Source organism: Danio aesculapii, chromosome 18 (genome assembly GCF_903798145.1).
Source record: "Danio aesculapii chromosome 18, fDanAes4.1, whole genome shotgun sequence".
NCBI classification, from domain to species: domain Eukaryota; kingdom Metazoa; phylum Chordata; class Actinopteri; order Cypriniformes; family Danionidae; genus Danio; species Danio aesculapii.
Genome location: NC_079452.1, coordinates 8,666,578 through 8,686,201, shown reverse-complemented (window position 1 = coordinate 8,686,201; position 19,624 = coordinate 8,666,578). Strand labels below are relative to the sequence as shown.

The window sequence follows — 19,624 nt, the reverse complement described above, 5'->3', positions numbered from 1 at the left end:
GCAGAATGAACCACCAACTATTTCAGCTTATGTTTTACACAGCGGATGCCCTTCCAGCTGCAACCCGAAACACCGACTCTTATTCACACAAACACGCTCGCTCGCTACAGCCAATTTAATACATCCTATTCACCTATAAGCATGTCTTTGAACCGTGGGAGAAACTGGAGCACCCAGTGAAAACTCTTGCAAACATGAGGAGAACATGCAAATATTACATAGAAATGCCAATTGGCCTAGCTGAAATTTGAACCAGTGACCTTCTTGATGTGAAGCGACAGTGCTAAGCACTGAGCTACCGTACCGCCGTAATGTTTGAATAAAAATATTTTAAAAAATTTCTTCCATCATGGCCACTGTACTGTATGTTTCATGAGTATATTATTTGACATAATTATAATTATTTGACATTCTAATTCTAAAGTCATTTCCCGCTTGGTTTTATAAGGTTCTGTCTGGCAGATCATTAATTGAAGCCATATTTTTCAAGAAATACAATCCCAAAAAGAAAATTTGGAGTTGTAACAATATGTTGATGGTTGAGAAAGTAATTTTTTTGCTTTCTATAACATTTATTTAATATTTTAGGATGAATATTTTTTCTTGCTCAAATTAAGCACAAGGCTGTGCTAAATATTTTATCCAGTGCAGTTTGAGCATAAGAAATCTGAATTGAAATTTGAACTTCTAAAGCATTAACTCGCAGAAAGAACATTTACTGTTCATTTACTCATCTCTTTGTCATCCAATATACATGTTTTTTTTAAACTGCAGTTTTGTTATGCTAGTCTGAAGGTTTAAAATATTTCATGTAATGTTTTCAACAAAAACCTATATTTTTATTCTTAACACAACAAGAACGTAACACTGTATTTACTCTGCGAAAGACGCTAAACCCATATAACAGCTCACTTTAACTCGGATACAACACAAATGCCGGCTATGTCCCATAATGCAATTCGATGTTTACGAGGGTGACATCACCTGACAAAGACCGATAACTCTGTTCAGAGGTTTCTGGAACATTCTGCTGCTGACTAATAAGCATTTGCATCGTCACTTTAAAGGGCACAAAGTTTACCCCTTTTTTAAGATTTAATATTAATATTATGGTACTTCTGAGTGTGCCAGTTTAGGTTCAGTTCAAAACACAATTCAGATTTTTTTATTACAATGTGTTAAAAAGTGTCATTTTGGGGCTTGTACACAGCTCGCTGTTTTCGGGGTGTGTTGCTTCACATGAAAATTAGTTTCGACTTCCCGCCCAACGTAACAAGGGGGGGCGGAGCCAAGGGCTCCCCCGCTCTGTGTTTGTGTAGCACCTGTGACCTACAGATTGTTTTGATACCCTAATTAACACTATGGGCACCAGTCAATGGGGTTTGATTGAAAAAAATAAGTGCTTTATAAAATCCTTTTCAAGTTTAAATTAATTCAAAATCACAATAATCACAAAATCACAATAAAGTAGAAACAATAAACAAATTTAATTAAATAAACAAATACCACAATACCTTGATAAAACCAAAATTAAACCCAATTTGTTTAGATCACTATATCTAGAATGCTATTCTTTAGGATACTATATTTAGAATACTAATATTTTAAATATATATATATAGTAATATAATATAACTCCTATATGTATTATTTATCACTTATTGTTACCTTTTTACTTATTCAGTTAATTATATTATCTAATGATCTAGTTATGTTATCTAGTCTAATTATATTATCTAATAAATCCAATTATCTAATAAATCTAATTATATAATAAATTAGTTTCACTTTAGCTCTTCACGGTCAATGACTTCCTTTTCCCAAGAAAATAAACCCAGTTCACGGTTGAAATAAAATAAGATAGTTGAAATAAAAGAAAAGAAAATGCTATTCAATTATTTTACACAGTAACTCTTTTTTTCTTACAAAACACTTTAAATAAAAACAAAACAGAACTCTTGATGTCAATTTCTTACTGAAATATTCAACAGGAACAATTTAGCTTTTGACAATAATCTGTCCTTGCACAGATATTCGAAAAATGTGACAGAAGTTCAGTACTCTCTTTACTTCTTGGTGTCCATTCAAAAAGCAAAACTCAGTTCCACGGGATGGAAAAACTTTTGCAAAACCTGTTCGCTCATATCAGTATCAGTAAAAATTAAGTGTGTGTGTGTGTGTGTGTGTGTGTGTGTGTGTGTGTGTGTGAACTGTGAAACGTAGAGTGCATGTGAATGGCTACCACTTTTCCAACAGAACTGATGACCAGGTTCGCTGAACGCAGGGATGGCTCGCCAGTTTCCACCAACTTTAACTTTTTACAGCAGCGGAAACAACAAACTCCAGCACTTCTCTCAATTCCTCATCCAGAATCGCGACTGATCTCAGGAGCAACAGGTGAAATAAAGTAAAATAAAGGAGAACAGGAGAAAAGAGGGGGAAAAAAGCCAACCTTGCAAAACAAGGTGAAAAGTCTGCATTAATGACACATGAATTCCAATTTCAACCATTAACATCTAAATGGGTACATATCAACCACAATAAATGTATTAAAATTAAAATATTTACAGACGTTCTCTTTTGTACATACATTTTCTCAGCATAAAGCACTAATCTCATTAAACAGCATACAACTGCATATGGAGCACACATTAGCCTGTAGCTGCAGACCGCATGGTTAGCATAACTCCACCTTGCTGCATCACCCTTTGCAGAATTATAAAGCTAAATCTATCTTGAACTCTTATAAATCACAATAAAATAATCACACTATATCCCTTTTCAAGAATTTTGCAGCAATAGTGAGTTTTAACTGTTTTAAGCACTTATTTCCACAAAAGACAAACACATTGACATTTGCTGTGAATACATGATAAAATATAACTATTTAATAATTCACTTACCAAGAAAATGACAAGGATTCGAAACAAATCCTTGATGATGCTAGGAAAAGTCAGATTTCCTTAATTTTCGGCAATCAAATAGATGAATTCGCTCCTCGGATTCAGCACAGCACAGACAGTACTAAATGAAAATTCTCTCTGATGACGTTTCTCTCTCTCGAACAATTTACTAAGGTATCAGTTTTCTATATCTATATCAGTTCTCTAATCTCACTTTTCAAAAACTTATCTCGTTCGCCGCTCATTTCACTCTGGCCTCTGTGTGAAGACGCAGCTCACTCTGCGACTCGCGGTGACGAATCCTAATGGGCGGAGCAAACCTAAATTTTTCAATTTCGTAAGATATTAATATTTTTTTAATTTACTATTGTTCCTCAAATAATATTTGGCTATCTTTCATTCAAATATATATTTACCAACTATTTTCCATGTGTTTTAATATATTTCTCTTTTCTACTTGCAGGTCAATATGGTTCTAGTAACCTGGGTTACACCTGCAACAGACAGGCAGGCAGACAGAGAGAAGCAACATAAGTGAGAGGACAAGCGTTCAGCCGTACATGTACGACTCGGACACAGTCCAAGCAGAGAATACAAAATCATTTGTGTCTTTGTATAGTTTTACAGCCAACTGTGTGCTAGGTTAAAGTGCCGAGCTTGTACACCGATACTAATAACCATGCACACTGAATTAACTTTGACTAAGGCACCAGAGCCGCGACACGGCACACTCAGACATGCACATTCAGATGTTATTTAAAATGAAACTATTCAGATGGCGCTCTGTGGCGCGGCAGAAACATGAAGTGTCCCGAATCGTGGCTGGGCGCCGCGAACAGCCGGCAACTTGAAGTGCCGTTGTGTGTACCCTGATTGAAACCTGTGTTTAGAATTTTAAAATGTGTGGCGCTTCTGATGTGCGGCCTGCAGGCAAGTTCGTTATTTTATTTCCAATGAAAGGGACACGTATGTATAGCGCTATATACTATACATACACACTTGTCTGTCCAAACAGCTTGAAAAGTAGATTTTTCACCATAGATGCCCTTTAATGGGCGGGACTTGGAGAAGGAAGTCTAAAATCTGAAAAACTGAAATCGCTGCTAAGTGAAAGTTATCTGCTTATCTGCTCACTTTTTCATGCAGAATAATACCACGGCTGAGGTATATAGTTGTGCGTGCACAGAAAGTAAGTGTATTTGGTTTGATTGATGTAAGTCCCTTGTTATTTCATATCGTGGGTGAAATACGTCATAGCGCCATAACGCAATAGCGCCTAATGTCTGATTTGGAGTTGTAATTGATAATAGTTGATGATTAAGCTTGCTTTCATGTGCAGTATACTTAATGCACGTAATGTTAACACTTTACACATACAAACGTGATTGTTTCATCGAGTTATTTACCACTTCTACTTGATGATTTATTCTATTATGGAAAATGTGCCTCAGTCATGTTTAATTGTCTATTGGCGCCCTCTTGTGGACAGTCAGGGAACGGCTGCTCTTATTATTTGCACTCATATGGTGTGCGGTTACTGCAATTTGTATTCATATTTTATAATTATAAATATTATTGTTTGATGTTCTAATTGTTATTTATATAATTACTTATGTGAGATTATTTTTGTATTGTTTCAGAAAACCACAACTTCTCTTTAGTAAATGTTCGAATGAGACATGGAGTCTGAGTGAATTTCTTATAGATGACAGTAAACAGTTCTGACCGACTGTCTGCAGGGATTCAGATACACTCGAATCAGTGTTAAATTAAAACCTCAGTGACAAACTCAATTTTGACAAAAATGTCGATTAAAAAGGTCCAATCTCCTAATGGTGACAAAATGTTCCTAAGGTGACGAAATGTTGTAAAACTCAAATATTAAAGCAAAATACCCCAAACAAATCTAAACTCATTCATTCATTTTCCTTCGGATTAGTCTCTAATTCAGAGGTGGTCACAGTGGAATGAACTGCAAACTATTCTAGCATACCCTTCCAGCTGCAACCCAGTACTGGGAAACACCCCCCAGATTAAACAACACGTCTCAATAAAGGAATTCTGCTTGTTTCAAGTCCCCTGGACTGGGTTCTCTCTTCTATATTCACTCATTTATTTTTTACAACAGTACCTATAAACTCTCACATATGAATGTAAACTAGATGTGTGCAAACATACAAAATAAAATTCACAATCATATATACAGTTAGTTGTGTATATACATATATGCAAGTGATTTCACATGTGTATATGCATAAATTCTCAGTGTGAAAGGACGTTATTTCACTTGGAAAGGAAGTGGAAACAGAAATAATGCAATTAATCAAGGAATTACATCTGTTTAATAATGAAAATAGATTATGCTAATTATAAAAAATATAAAAAGACAATGCTACGGAATGCTCCCGCAAAATGAAAGGTTTATTATACAATTATATTATTGGAAAGCTATGGGTTTAATAAATATAAGGTTTCATAAGTAATTTAGAATAAAATATGTTTGTTTAATGTTAGTTTATTGTTTGTTTTATTATTGGTGTCACTATTCGTCATGGGTTACAATACACAATTATGTCCAGTAGGGGGCAGGAATGCTCTTTTTAAGTGGGTTTTCCTCTCACCAATAAATAGGATAATGCACCAAAACGCTGGATGCCAGCCTCTTTAAAAAATATAAGCAGTAGTTAGTAGTGTCCAGAGGGTATATATACCTGGTTCGTGGGGCTTAGCTTGACCAATGTGATGAACAGAGACTTTTAATCAGTGCTTTCGTTTTGCATATGATGAATAATTAACAATCAAAAAATACCAAAATCTTGCAATTATGACATCCACATTGTAAAAACATATAAAAAGCTTAATAATTATAACAATTAAAAAAATAAATAAATAAAGGTATAGGCTACATTAACATTTGAAATAGAAAAGAGGAGTTTAGTTGTTTGAGATTATTCATAGTTCATCTGTCCATTTATATTTATGTATGTAATTACCTAATTAACTTAAAAGGTTTAAAATATTTCTTATATATTTTATAAAGTCTATTTATATAGACTAATATTTGATATTATTTTATGTAACATATGTTCATAATTTAACAGGTGTAATACTTCTATTAATTGCATTTTTTCTATTTCATAAGCTTTGCAATATCCTGATTCGTAATAAACGTGTTTGTGAATTCTATTTTGTATGTTTGCACGAGTGTTATTTGGGTGTTTATACACGCATTTAGTTTAGGCAGTGGGCCTATAATATACCAGTATAGGTGTGTTTGCTTGCAGTGAGTTTGTGTATATGTGCGTGTTGTTGTGGGTGTATTGCAAGGATCGAGTTTATGTATGTACGTGTGTGTATAGGTGTGTTTGCATGCTGCGAGTTTATATGTATGTGCGTGTTAATGTGGGTGTTTATGCGAGGATGGAATTTATATGTATGTGCATGCTAATGTGGGTGTATGCATGCGTCAAGTTTATATGTATATGCGCAAGTTTCATATATGTTGTTTTGAACATCCAATAGTATAGGTGTATATGTAAGTAATTTATAGGTGTATATGCATGTGTTTTATGTATGTGTTGATAAGCAAAGTTTGATTTAAATCCTACACAGCACCTCATAGTCAGAGGAAGAAACAAATCCAACAGAGAATCCAGCTTCAGAGATAGATGCACAGCAGACACAAGTCAAAATAGGCAGAGAACAAGAGAGGACAAATCAGAGCTTGACATAACAAGACTACACAGAAAATGACTACTGACTAGCAAGTTTATATTGAAGCTTTAGACATTTATTGTAATTTAATTACATAAAAAATCTCCAGTGAGTTTAATCCTTTAATAATATGTCATATACCAAAATTACATACAATTAAATTAATTTAGAGATACACTGAAAGCAGGTTTGAGTTAACAGAAGTCAGATTTAGTCTCTGAACACTTACTTAAATTATGAGAAGAGGCAGAAGATGAGGTCCTGTAGTTGTGGCGTTGCTCGCTGTAAAATGTAACGTTAAACTTAGGGTCATAGTGTCAACAACAGCTGTACAAAATAATAAAGTTATTTTTCAATTATAGGCATGATCTATTTTCCACATTATGGACATACTGTGTTTTAGGTAACATAACCACATTTAATATCATAGTAAATAGAGTAGTGTACTCTTTACAGTGAGTGGTTAAACAACAGAGTTTTATGCAACTTACACATAATTAAAATCCAGAAATTATCAATAGGAGATTACCTCGATGTGAAAGTAGCCTGTTAAGCAAAGAAAAAAAGTGGATTTTAAATTCAAACATCAAAAGACCAATTAAAATAGCAATTATTTTCTTTTTATTGATATCAATACTATCTAGGCATATTAACATAAACTTATATACTTTAATTTATAGGGATAGATCACCCAAAACTGACAATTCTGTAATTTAGCCTCATCCTTTACTTTCTCCAAACTTGTTTAGCTTTTTTTCTGCTGAACAATAAAGAAGATATATTGAATAAAGCTGGAAAACGTCCTGGTTACGTACGTAACCCACGTTCCCCGAATAGGGAACGGAGACGTGTGTCTGTTATTAAACAGACTTTTGGGAGTGCTTTAGACGACCAATCACATCTGAAGATAAGAAAACGGGCCAATGAAATGCCAATTGAATTGGCGGAGCTTAGCTCCACAGCTGAAACTGATGAGCCAATTAGGGCTATATCAGTCGGCTGCTGGAGCCAGCTCATCAGAATTTGCCTGCTGAAGAGCCGATCGCTCAGCTCCCAGCTGGAGACTCAGGTGCTGTGGCAGTGGAGACACACGTCTCCGTTCCCTATTCGGGGAACGTGGGTTACGTACGTAACCAGGACGTTCCCCTTCATATGGGAACTTCAACGTGTGTCTGTTATTAAACAGACTTTTGGGAGACTGTATGGAAAGCGCCACAGCAGCTAAGCCTGTCGCGTCCCTGATGTGTAGTTTGCCAAGCCAAAGCGTGAGCGCACTGACATCACCAAGAGCGCAACCTTCCAACGTCCCCTAGGCCCAACATATTACCATTACATGGGAATAAAAGTTTTAAATCGGGGGTCGTAAGTGTGCTTTTACCTAGCTAATATAGACTAGGGATTTTGGAAATACGACAGTACGTTGGGAAAGCGTGCCAGTCCCCGAAGGGGGAGGACGCAGCGGAGACCACCTGCTACCCTAAAAGGGGAGACCTGATGGTAAGGAGACATATGGACTAGCCCTAATGAGGGGGAGTGCTACATATGATAAGCTGGTTAGCGGTTTAGGGAAGACACGGGACCGCCTAATAAGGGAGAACACACCGTGGTAATAATGCATATGACATCACCAAATGGGGATGCACATAGCTGGCACCGATCCTCAATATGCGTGTAGACCTAATGGGCATACCAACCGCACACTGAGCCATGCACTCGACTCCTCCGCTGAGTCGATGCTGGGGGCCTCGGAGGAATTCTCTAGGGTTCGCCTGAGAAGGGAAACTTACTAGTAGAATAGGAAAAAGCGCACGCATCTCCGGTTTAGGGAGCCTGGCGCAGCAAGCGTTTGTGACACCGAGCTTAATTCTCCCCCGATTGATTGGGATTCCCCAATAACCGGGAAAAAACGGCTCCACTCGGAGGTTATAAAACCTCGCAAATGTGTTAGGTGTCGCCCAACCCGCAGCTCTGCAGATATCTGTGAGAGAGGCGCCGCGTGCTAACGCCAATGAGGAAGCGACACCTCTAGTGGAGTGCGCTCTCACGTTAGGAGGGTGCGGCTCGCCCTGGCATTGATAAGCGAGGGCATCAACTAACCAGTGGGCCAACCTCTGTTTTGACACGGCACTTCCCTTCTGCCGGCCACCATAACAGATAAAGAGCTGTTCACATGATCTTACATTTTGCGTTCGTTCCACGTAAAGGCGCAAAGCGCGAACGGGACAAAGCAGTGAGTGGGCTGAGCCTGCCTCCTCCGCAGGCAGCGCTTGCAGGTTCACCACCTGATCTATAAATGGGGTGGTAGGAACCTTGGGCACATAGCCAGGTCGGGGTCTCAGGACAACGTGAGAGTAACCCGGCCCGAATTCAAGGCACGATTCGCTGACCGAAAATGCCTCCAGATCCCCAACTCTCTTGAATGGTGCCAATGCGATCAGCAGAGCTGTCATAATGACAGAATACAGAATCGAGTGGCTAAAACAGATCTCTCTGCAGCCACCAGGACTAAGAGAGATCCAAGAGGGCATGAGAGGGGGGCGGGATGGATTTAATCGCCGCGCGCCTCTGAGGAATCGGATGATTAGATCATGCTTCCCGAGCGTGTTGCCATCCAACGCGTCATGATGAGCGGAGATGCCGCCACGTAAACCTTCAGTGTGGAGGGTGACAGCCTACGCTCCAGCTTATCCTGAAGGAAGGATAACACAATGCTAATCTGGCAAGTTCGGGGGTCTTCTCGGGGAGAAGCGCACCACTCAGAGAATAGACTCCACTTCAGGGCGTAGGCATGCCTCGTAGAGGGTGCTCTAGCCTGAGGGATGGTGTTAAGTACCGCGGGCGGTAAGTCACCAAAGTCCTCCGCGCTCCGTCTATGGACCACACGTGGAGGTTCCAGAGATCTGGGCGTGGGTGCCAGATGGTGCCCCGTCCCTGAGAGAGGAGGTCCTCCCTTAGGGGAATGCGCCAAGGAGGGGCCGCCGCGAGGAGTGTGAGCTCCGAAACCCAGGTCCGGTTGGGCCAGAGGGGCGCAACAAACAAGACCTGCTCCTCGTCCTCCCTGACTTTGCACAAAGTTTGTGCGATTAGGCTCACTGGGGGAAACGCATATTTGCGCGTGCCCGATGGCCAGCTGTGAGCCAGTGCATCCGTGCCGAGGGGGGCCTCGGTCAGGGAATAAAACAGCTGGCAATGTGCGTTCTCGGTGGAAGCAACAGATCGATCTGGGCTTCCCCAAAGCGCGCCCATATCAGCTGGACCGAATCGGGGTGGAGTCTCCATTCTCCTCGGGACACTAGCTGCCGTGAGAGCGCATCGGCTGCACGGTTGAGCTCGCCCGGGATGTGAATGGCACACAGTGATTTCAGCCGCGTGTGACTCCAAAGGAGCAGACGGCGAGCGAGCTGAGGCATGCGGCGAGAGCGCATACCCTCCATATGGTTGATATAAGCCACCGCCGCCATGCTGTCCGTCCTGACCAGCATGTGTTTCTGCTCCAACACCGGAAAAAAAGCGGCGGAGAGCCAGATACACTGCCAACAGCTCCAGGCAGTTGATATGCCAATGCAGGCGGGGTCCGGACCACGAACCCGCGGCTGCATGCTCGTTGCACACGGCCCCCCAGCCCGTGCTAGAGGCATGTGTCATTACGACAACATGCCTGGATACTAGCCCTAGGGGCACTCCGGCCCGTAGAAAAGCCAGATCCGTCCAGGGGCTGAGGGTGCGGAGACACAGCAGAGTGATGTTCACCCGGTGCGTACCCGCGCGCCATGCCCGTCTGGGGACTCGATCGCGAAGCCAACGCTGAAGTGGTCTCATATGAAGCAAACCGAGCGGCGAGACCGCGGCTGCGGATGCCATATGCCCCAGGAGCCTCTGAAAACATTTCAGTGGGACCACTATTTTCCTGTGGAGCTCGTTACACAGGAAAGCATTAGCCTGGCGCGCTCCTCGGAGAGGCGCGCAACCATAGCAACCGAATCCAGCTCCAGCCCGAGGTAAGAGATCCTCTGCACAGGGCAAAGTTTGCTCTTCTCTCGGTTGACCTGAAACCCCAACTGGTCGAGGTGCCGAAGCACTTTGACTCTGTGCATAATCAACTGATCGCGAGAGGAGGCTAGAATGAGCCAGTCATCGAGATAGTTGAGTGTGCGGATGCCCGCAAGCCGCAGTGGCGCAGAGCACCCTCCGCGAGCTTGGTGAAAACCCGCGGAGACAGAGAGAGCCTGAAGGGGAGGACTTTGTACTGCCACGCTCGTCCTTCGAACGCAAACCGGAGAAAAGGGCGGTGGCGTGGAAGAATAGAGACATGAAAATACGCGTCCTTCAGGTCTATGGCTGCAGACCAATCTTGTGGACGGACGCTCTGAAGCAAGCGTTTCTGCGTAAGCATTCTGAAAGCATTTAGTATAAATGACAGTTCAGTCTGCGCAGATCTAGGATTGGTCTTAACCCCCCGCTCTTTTTTGGCACGATGAAATACGGGCTGTAGAACCCGGACTCCATCTCGGCTGGAGGGACCTGCTCGATTGCGTCCTTCGCCAGGAGGACCGCAATCTCCTCTCGCAAGACAGGGGCGCTCACGGGGATCACCCTCGTGAAAAGGACACCCGTGAACTTGGGAGGGCGAATAGCGAACTGAATCGCATAGCCGAGTCTGACCGTCCGTATGAGCCACCGCGATGCGCTGGGCAGCGCTAACCAGGCTGGCAGAGCGCGCGCTAATGGCACCATCGGAGCGATCACTGACGTGCCAGCGGAGGGGCAGCTCGGGATGGGAGTGCTCATCCCGGGAAGCGGTGCGTCCCGGGGAAGAGCTGAAAATAAGAGAATTTCTCTTACCTTCCTCCCTGGATCCCGCGGTGAGGCCAGAGTGAGAGAAAGGAGTCCGTCCTGCTGCACTCTGAGGGCCTGAGGCGAAGGGTCCCGGTGCTGCGAGCTGAAAGGCGGAGCGTCCCAGACTGGCAGTACTCGGGCTCGCGCATCCGGAGAGAGAGGAAACTGCTCTTTTGGAAATTTGGTTGCCGCCAGCCCAGGGGCCGGCAGCGAGGAGTTTAAAGTCGTTGTGGACTGATTTAATAATTCTCGGCCCCCCACCGAGGAAAGAGCAGGTCCCCTCTTTTCCGAATGGCCCGTCCCAGGAACGCTTCACGGTCCGTTTACTGGACTTAGCGGCGCCCTGGGGCGGGGGCGTTGCAGTCCCGCGGGAGGCTCGGCATTGCCGCCTGGCCGAAGCGGGCAGCGAAAGCGGAGCAGATGAAGCCGCGGGTGGACGCCCTCGGCGAAGAGCAACCGCAGCGGAAGGGGCAGCGGGAGGAGCAGTTTTTCGAGCCCGCTGATAGATGACCTCACCCCTCGCCTTGGACTGCTTTTCACCGCGGAGAATTCCTGGGTGAACTCCCCGACGGTGTCGCCGAAAAGGCCGGCCTGGGATACGGGAGCGTTAAGAAAGCAAGCTTTGTCAACGTCTCTCATATAGCCAAGCTCAGCCAGGGGTGGCATTCCTGGACCACTAATGTGGCCATCGTCTTCCCCAGGGCACGAGCAGCCGATTTAATAGTCATGAGAGCATAATCGGTTGCCGTGCGGAGCTCATGCAGCAAGCCTGGGGGAGAACCGCCCTCCTGCATCTTGGCCAGCTTCTCGGCTTGGTAGCGTTGATAGGTGGCCATAGCGTGCAGAGCGGAGGTGGCCTGGCCCGCAGCAGTGCAGGCTCTGGCCGTGAGAGACTCAGATAACCTGCACGCTTTGGAAGGGAGTGAGGGCGGACCTCTCCGAGTGGAGCAGCTCTGCGGACAGAGCACGCTCCGCCTGGGGAATCGCCTCATAACCCCTGGCCGCTCCGTCATCGAGGGAGGTGAGAGCGGGAGCACACGAGGACCGGGCAGAAAAATGTGCCCTCCATGCCTGCGTGAGCTCTCTGTGTACCTCCGGGAAGAAGGGGACGGGGGATCTAAAAGGCTTCGCCTTCTTCACCCCCACGTAACACCCATCTAAGCGGTCCGGCCCCGGTTCTGGGGGACAAGCCATCTCCAGTCCCACGGCCGAAGCAGCCCGGAATAACACGGCTAACATGTCCGACTCCAGATCCGAAACCTCACTGATAACCCCGGAGGGTGGCAGGGGGTCCGGATCTTCATCAGAGCATGTCAGCCCGCCCTCCGATGCAGCGATGGACATCACGTCCCCGGTGTCATCTAATGAGAGCGCGGCCAACCCAGAGGATGGACCAGCGCTAACACTCGAAGCAGAAACAGAGCGCACTGACGAGGAGCGAGGGGTCCGCGGGCCCGAAGGCGACGGATTAGCCCCCACTGTAACCCTCAGGCCTGCCCGAGTGCTAACCGCTTGGCGGGGAGCAGCAGGGGTGACTTGCCCTAATAAAAGAGCTCGCCGCGACCTCAGTTGCGCAACAGTCAAGCCATCGCAATGCGGGCAAGAACTGTCCGCGAGCACCGCATCAACATGTTGGACCCCCAAGCATGTGACGCAATACTCGTGCCTGTCATCCGGGGAGAGGAAACCACCGCATCCAGAAACGCACGGTCGAAACGACATCTTTAAAAAGACGCGCTGCACGACCGTGTGCTCTCTTAGGGAATTCTGCTCTTTTAACAAACTGCTCTTTCAGGTCACCAGCGAAACGCCAAGGGGACGGGAAACCCAGCTCGACCGCCGCTAGAACGTCTTCCCTCGCACTGGTGAGAATAATGCTTTCTTCAATGTTGGAAGTCAGCTCAGCAGAAGGGTTCTTCAGTCTCAGATCGGGTCTGAAGCAACAATTCTGATGAGCTGGCTCCAGCAGCCGACTGATATAGCCCTAATTGGCTCATCAGTTTCAGCTGTGGAGCTAAGCTCCGCCAATTCAATTGGCATTTCATTGGCCCGTTTTCTTATCTTCAGATGTGATTGGTCGTCTAAAGCACTCCCAAAAGTCTGTTTAATAACAGACACACGTTGAAGTTCCCATATGAAGGGGAACTGTAACTATTGACTTCCATAGTGTTTTTCCTACTATGAAAGTAAATGCTCACAAATTCAGATTATTTCTTTAGTGTTCAACAGAATAAAGAAACATAAAGGTTTGGAATCACTTATTATTGACAGGGAAAATAATTCATGAGTATATTTTCATTTTTGAGTGAACTGTCCCTTTAACGGGACCCAAACTGCACAGAGGTGTTTCGTATTTAAAAGTCAGTTCGTGTGTTTTGTAAAAAGTGGGTCGGCTGGGATTGTGTGATGAAGTATCCATAACTGACTGATCACGATCAATTTGGAAAAAACTGAACTTCAAAAACATTATTGTTCATTCGACTAAAGACAAGGAGTAGGTAAGTTATCAGAAAAAGTTTTATCGAGAGATTAAACATAATGATTTTAATGTTGTCACCGTCCGTGAACGGAGTGCTGAAATGTTACTCGCTCGTTATAACTTCATTATGGCTTTTTTGTGTGTGTAATGGAACAGATTGTTGTTGAAATCATAGGTTTGTTTGAATATTCACAATTTACATATCTTATTTAGTAAGAAGAAATAAAGCAATACTCCTCTGCCGTTGATGAATGAGACGATGGTCTGTTGAAATTTAAACTGATTCAGCTGTGACAAGTAAATGTTGTACAGTGGTCGTCCATGCCATCTAAGCACAACCTAAAGCATGCGGCCCTCATGATGTTTAAATGACAACATTATGACATCGTTGTGACAACCTTTAGCAACAACCTTGAATCCCCAACCTTTTTGCAAGGTTGGTACAACGTTGTAAGAAGGTCGCTATGTTGAGGCAACTTTGTGTGTTTGTTGGGTAACCACTGAGCCACCATGCTGCCTAAATAAAACTCATTCAGACATTAAACATTTCACACATGGAATAATAGGGTTTCATTATCACATTTCAGCAAAATACTGTGCTAAAACAATACAGAATTTGTTTTGTTTTAAAAGATGTTTTTTCTTCCTCCTATTCTTCTTCAGGTCTGAAAATAGTCATGTAGAGTGAAAACAACGGCAAAGTGAATGTCATAAAATGCCAATTCAGAACAAACAGATGAACAAAGTGTGGAATAAAACTAAGAGCGGATATTTGAGTAATGTGCCATCAAACAGCATTATGCTAAAACATGGTTGGTTTTCATCAACAGTCATCAACAGTAGGTTTTCATCAACCCCAATAAAATAATCCATTGTCTTAGTGGAGCACCGAAAACAAACCTCACAATCCCATCTGATTTCTGCATTTGTGTGTGCAGTGGGTAAGTAGATTAGATTAGATGACTTTAGTTTAGATGGGCTTCTCTACACCAACTGTAAGAGATTAAATCAGGCTAGAGTTAATCAGTTTTTTTCAGTCATAGAGAGTTCATTTACCCCAATGCCTTCAGTGAAGACGACATCAGCTGACAGAAACAAGGAGCTCAGTTCATAACGGTGTAAAAGAGAATAATCACATAGTCTTTGTGTTGTTTTACTCCCATATTCTTTCCCATAACCTCATGAAACATGTACACTGGATGTTGCCATCATTTCAGTGGTAGTAGTTGGTCATTATGTGGGCTTGAGAAAGCCAACATACTGTTATACTGCTCTGTCCTCGAAAACAAACGTATCTCCTCCTAGGCCATTCATACTACAAGGTCCAAATTTGGTCAAAATGTGCCTTCTGCATTAAAATTGTTACTAAATCACCTCGTGCCAATCAGACTTGTCGTTTTTGAATTAAAAAATTTTAAATATTACATTTCAATAATCTAAGCTGTCGATTTTCCATTTAATAACAGCAATATCTCCACATCAGAACATCATAGGGACCTGGGTATTGGCTCGTTTGTTTCAAGCTAGCAAAATGGGACTTGGTGTGTACTATACATGGTAACAATGATAAGCCAAGTGCTAATAACGATTAGCTACATGCTATAATGATTATCCAAGTGCAATAACATATGCTAGAAATGCCTACTAAGTGTTAGCATTTGATCATTGATCGTTGACATTTAACAACTGCTTAGCAACCACCTAGCAATGCCATAAACATTTTAGCATGTGCCTAGCAACCACTTAGCAACCGCTGTGCTTCCTACCAACTGCCATCCCCAGTCCTAGCAAAGAGTATGGCTGTGTCCGAAACCGCCATTACTCAGTAGGTACTGCATTTGAATTTAAATGTACTACTCGGCCGTTAGAAAAGTACGTTCTATACAGTATGAATGTGAGAAGTATGAATGGAATTCGGACGTACTACATCCACCCTTTTGTCATGGTCACGTGTCCTACCTGCATCACTTGCGTCACTTCACTCCCATTCATGAATTCTCTCGCGGGGCATCATGGGATACTGCAGCATGCATTGGATGCGCATTTCAGAATCTCGTGGGAAGTAAGCCATCCAGGTACTTCTCGCATATGCTGATTTTCGAATTCTATGAATTCGGACATACCACTCAGCTTACATACTGATTTTAGCGTACTGTATAGTATGGAAGTATGCAGTTTCGGACACAGCCTATAAGAATGCACAAGACATGTCACTCGTATCTTTTGAATGGGGAAAAGTGTAACCGTCAATATGGTAAATAAAGCCCCACCTACTAGTACAGGAGCCAATCAGCGGTGGCTGTATGGTAAAGCCCGCCTTCTAGTACAGGAGACAATCAGCAATCACTATAGAATGACAATTCTCTGGGGGAGGGGGTTTCAGCAGATTGTGTGTGATACAAACATTTAGAAATGAAACTAAATCGTCAGTTGTTGTTTAATGTTATTGGTTATTTATAACATGACATGTAATTGTAAGCTTGGCAAGTAGTTTCAGAGAATTTGATGTTTCCCCATGCAAACAGAATGCCCGAGTATACTGCCAAAGAAGCGTGTTTCAAAGATGGCCGCCAAGTGAAATGACTTGCCTTAAAGGGACTTTGGTCCTAGCGCAGTCACGTTGGCTTTCTAAAGCCAACATCAAAGATCGTCAACTAACTTTAGGTTCTAGTTTGAGTTGTTCTCACCTAATAATTTTTAAATACAATGAGTTTGGAAGTACGATTTAGCTCAAGTGCAGTTTTTTACATGGAAGTACATTTTCATGCTTTTCAAACTGCACTTAACCTCAGGTTAACATCATTCTAAACACCATTTTTTAACCCTGAGTAAAGCCTTTTTTACACCTGTCGCTTGAAAGTGGTATTAGGATCACTTTTTCAACCAGGGTTATGAAACCCTGCATTAGCACTGTATTTGTGCTGTTAAATCTCCCTTTAAATTCAAATATAGTTTTTTAGATGTAACTATTAGTGAGGGTGTCATGGTAGCACAGTAGATAGCATGATCGCCTCACAGCAAGAAGGTCACTGGTTTGTGCCTCGGCTGGGTCAGTTGGCATTTCTGTGTGGAGTTTGCATGTTCTCCTCGTGTTGGCGTGGGTTTCCTCCGGGTGCTCTGGTTTCCCCCACAGTCCAAAGACATGCGATATATGTTGGGTAAGCTAAATTGTCTGTAGTGTATGTGTGTGAATGAGTATGTATGGATGTTTCCCAGTGATGGGTTGCAGCTGGAAGGGCATAAAACATTTGCTGGATAAGTTTGCGGTTCATTCCGCTGTGGCGACCCTGGATTAATAAAGGGATTAAGCCGAAAAGAAAATGAATGAATTAGTATGATTTAAGGATGTCTATAAGCTAGCATGCTCCCAAACAGTGACAAAATTTGCATTTATAAGATATAAATCTGATATAAACACCCAAAGCTTGGAGTTTGTCACTTACGTCTAAATGGATTCAATGTTTTTTTTTTTAATGTTTTTAATTTTTTTTAATGGCTGCGCATCGTTGGATTTGCCCTTCAATATTTGGACTCTCAGTAGTGATTATTAAACCACACTGAACTGAGCTAAACTGAACTTAACTTAAACACTACAAACTGAACTACACTGTTCCTATTTACTGTGACCTTTTATGTGAAGCTGCTTTGACACAATCTACATTGTATAAGCGCTATACAAATAAAGGTGAATTGAATTGAATTGAATCTCATAGTTTCTCATTTCTCATGTCACTTTTCATTTTTCATCAAATCTTGATCAATCAAATGCTCATTAATATCTGACATGCCCCACCCCCTTCTCATTTGCTTTTCATTTAATATGCCTGAGCTCAACCACTCTCAATGGCCGAGCTATAATAAAACAAAACACTATTGTCTTTTTTTTTTTAAATGGGGAAGAATTACTTGATGTCCCATGCTCTTTTCACCATACTGTATGTGAACAAGAGCATTAACCCAGGTTTAGGAATGTACAGTGAAATGTAGTTAATGAATATCTAAACTGTAAACAAAATATCTTTTTATTAACGTTTTCCGTTTATTTATGCTTGTGACTTGCATTATGGGATGTTGATCTCAAATCTACAGTTTAACAAAGTGACTTTAATTGACATGTACTGTAAGTAGTTTGATATAATGTATAAAAAATAATATAGTGAGAAGTCTGTAAGATTACAGAAAATGTTGTTCTGGCAGTTTATTGCAAGGTTTTTGTAGCGTAATGTACAACATCAACAGACAATATCTTACATTAAACTATTAAAAATGTTCATAAAAATCACTATTTTTTTACTCTTCAAGTTTAGAAGTTAGAAGAAAGATGAAGGTCCCATGAGGCAATTCAAAAGCATAAATAAATGGGGAAAAATAAAAACATAAATCACAAAATATGGAAAACTGCTAATTTACGGTGTAGGATTATTCATTAACCCCAGGTATAGTATGACAAATGTGAAATGGATTAACGATAACCCATGATTTAATTTATCTAGGGTTTAGGATGACCAAGGATTAGCAATTTTAAGTGTGAAACACCCTTGTGTGATTTTGAAAACACTGATAGGTTTAATAAAAGATTAATTAAGAAACCAAACCAGACATGGGTGAACACAATCAATTACCAATGAGTAACCAGAGGAAACATGACCCGAGGCTCTTTTCGCATACTATTAGAAGCTTCCTCCAGTTCCTCCAATATTAGAATTTACTGCAAGCAAATGCCACAATTGTCGATTTATATACTTGACACATTTTTTATTAAGAAAAATATGGAGCTTAAAACATGCCAAAACTACTTTAATTTGATTGTGTTCATTTGAATTATTGACATTTGCATTTTTAATAAAACTGAATATTAAATGCCTTGCTTTGATTTTGAATTTCTTAAATTGAATTTGAACTTGAATATTGAACATTTGAAATTTAAGACAACTGCATTAAAAAAAAAAAAATCTGAATTCATAGACTTCAGATATCCAGTTTGTAAAAATACAGTTTCAAGTTTTCAAGATAAGGAAATTCATAAAATCTAATTCAATATTCTAAAATTCAAAACCAGAAATTCAGAGAAATTGAGACCAAAAGTCCATTATTTTGACAAAAAGTAAAAACAAAAGCCAAAAGTAGGTCAGGGGTGATCAACAGGGAAGAGTAGATGATCACTGAAAAATCAAACCATGCAATTTGGCCAATTACTGGGCTGTGGGGGTTTTCTGTTGTATGTGTTCGGCTCAGGAGGACACCATTCTTCTGCAAATTTACCATCGAGGGTCAGCTATTTTCATTATTTTCTGTAATAAATGTACATAGTTCTGTTAACCAAATATATATAATTAATTAAATTACATGGTTAAAGCGCCCCAATTATGGGTTTTAGAAAATTACCTTTCATACAGTGTGTAACACAGCTCTTAGTGAATGAAAACATCCAGCTGAGGTTTAAATCTGAAAGTGCACAGTGTTTAAAACAATTGATTCTTTAGCAAAATAGTTGACTCAGTCGAATAAATGAATCGTGTTGGGTTTGGATCTTTTGCTTGATGTCGATACAGTACATCACAAATATGCCGGGTAAATGTGAATAACACTAGCGGAGGACTGATCATGACACGAAGATGACGATCACTGACAGATGGAGATTTAGCTGCAGGGAATAAAGGATTAAAGGATTAAAATTATTCAGATTTTTTAT

General features: G+C 41.8%; 1 pseudogene; it reads right to left on the bottom strand.

The window, feature by feature from the left end:
* Positions 1–9,521: 9,521 nt before the first annotated feature.
* On the bottom strand, positions 9,522–11,288 carry LOC130246107 (uncharacterized; annotated as a pseudogene).
* Between the last annotated feature and the right edge of the window lie 8,336 nt (positions 11,289–19,624).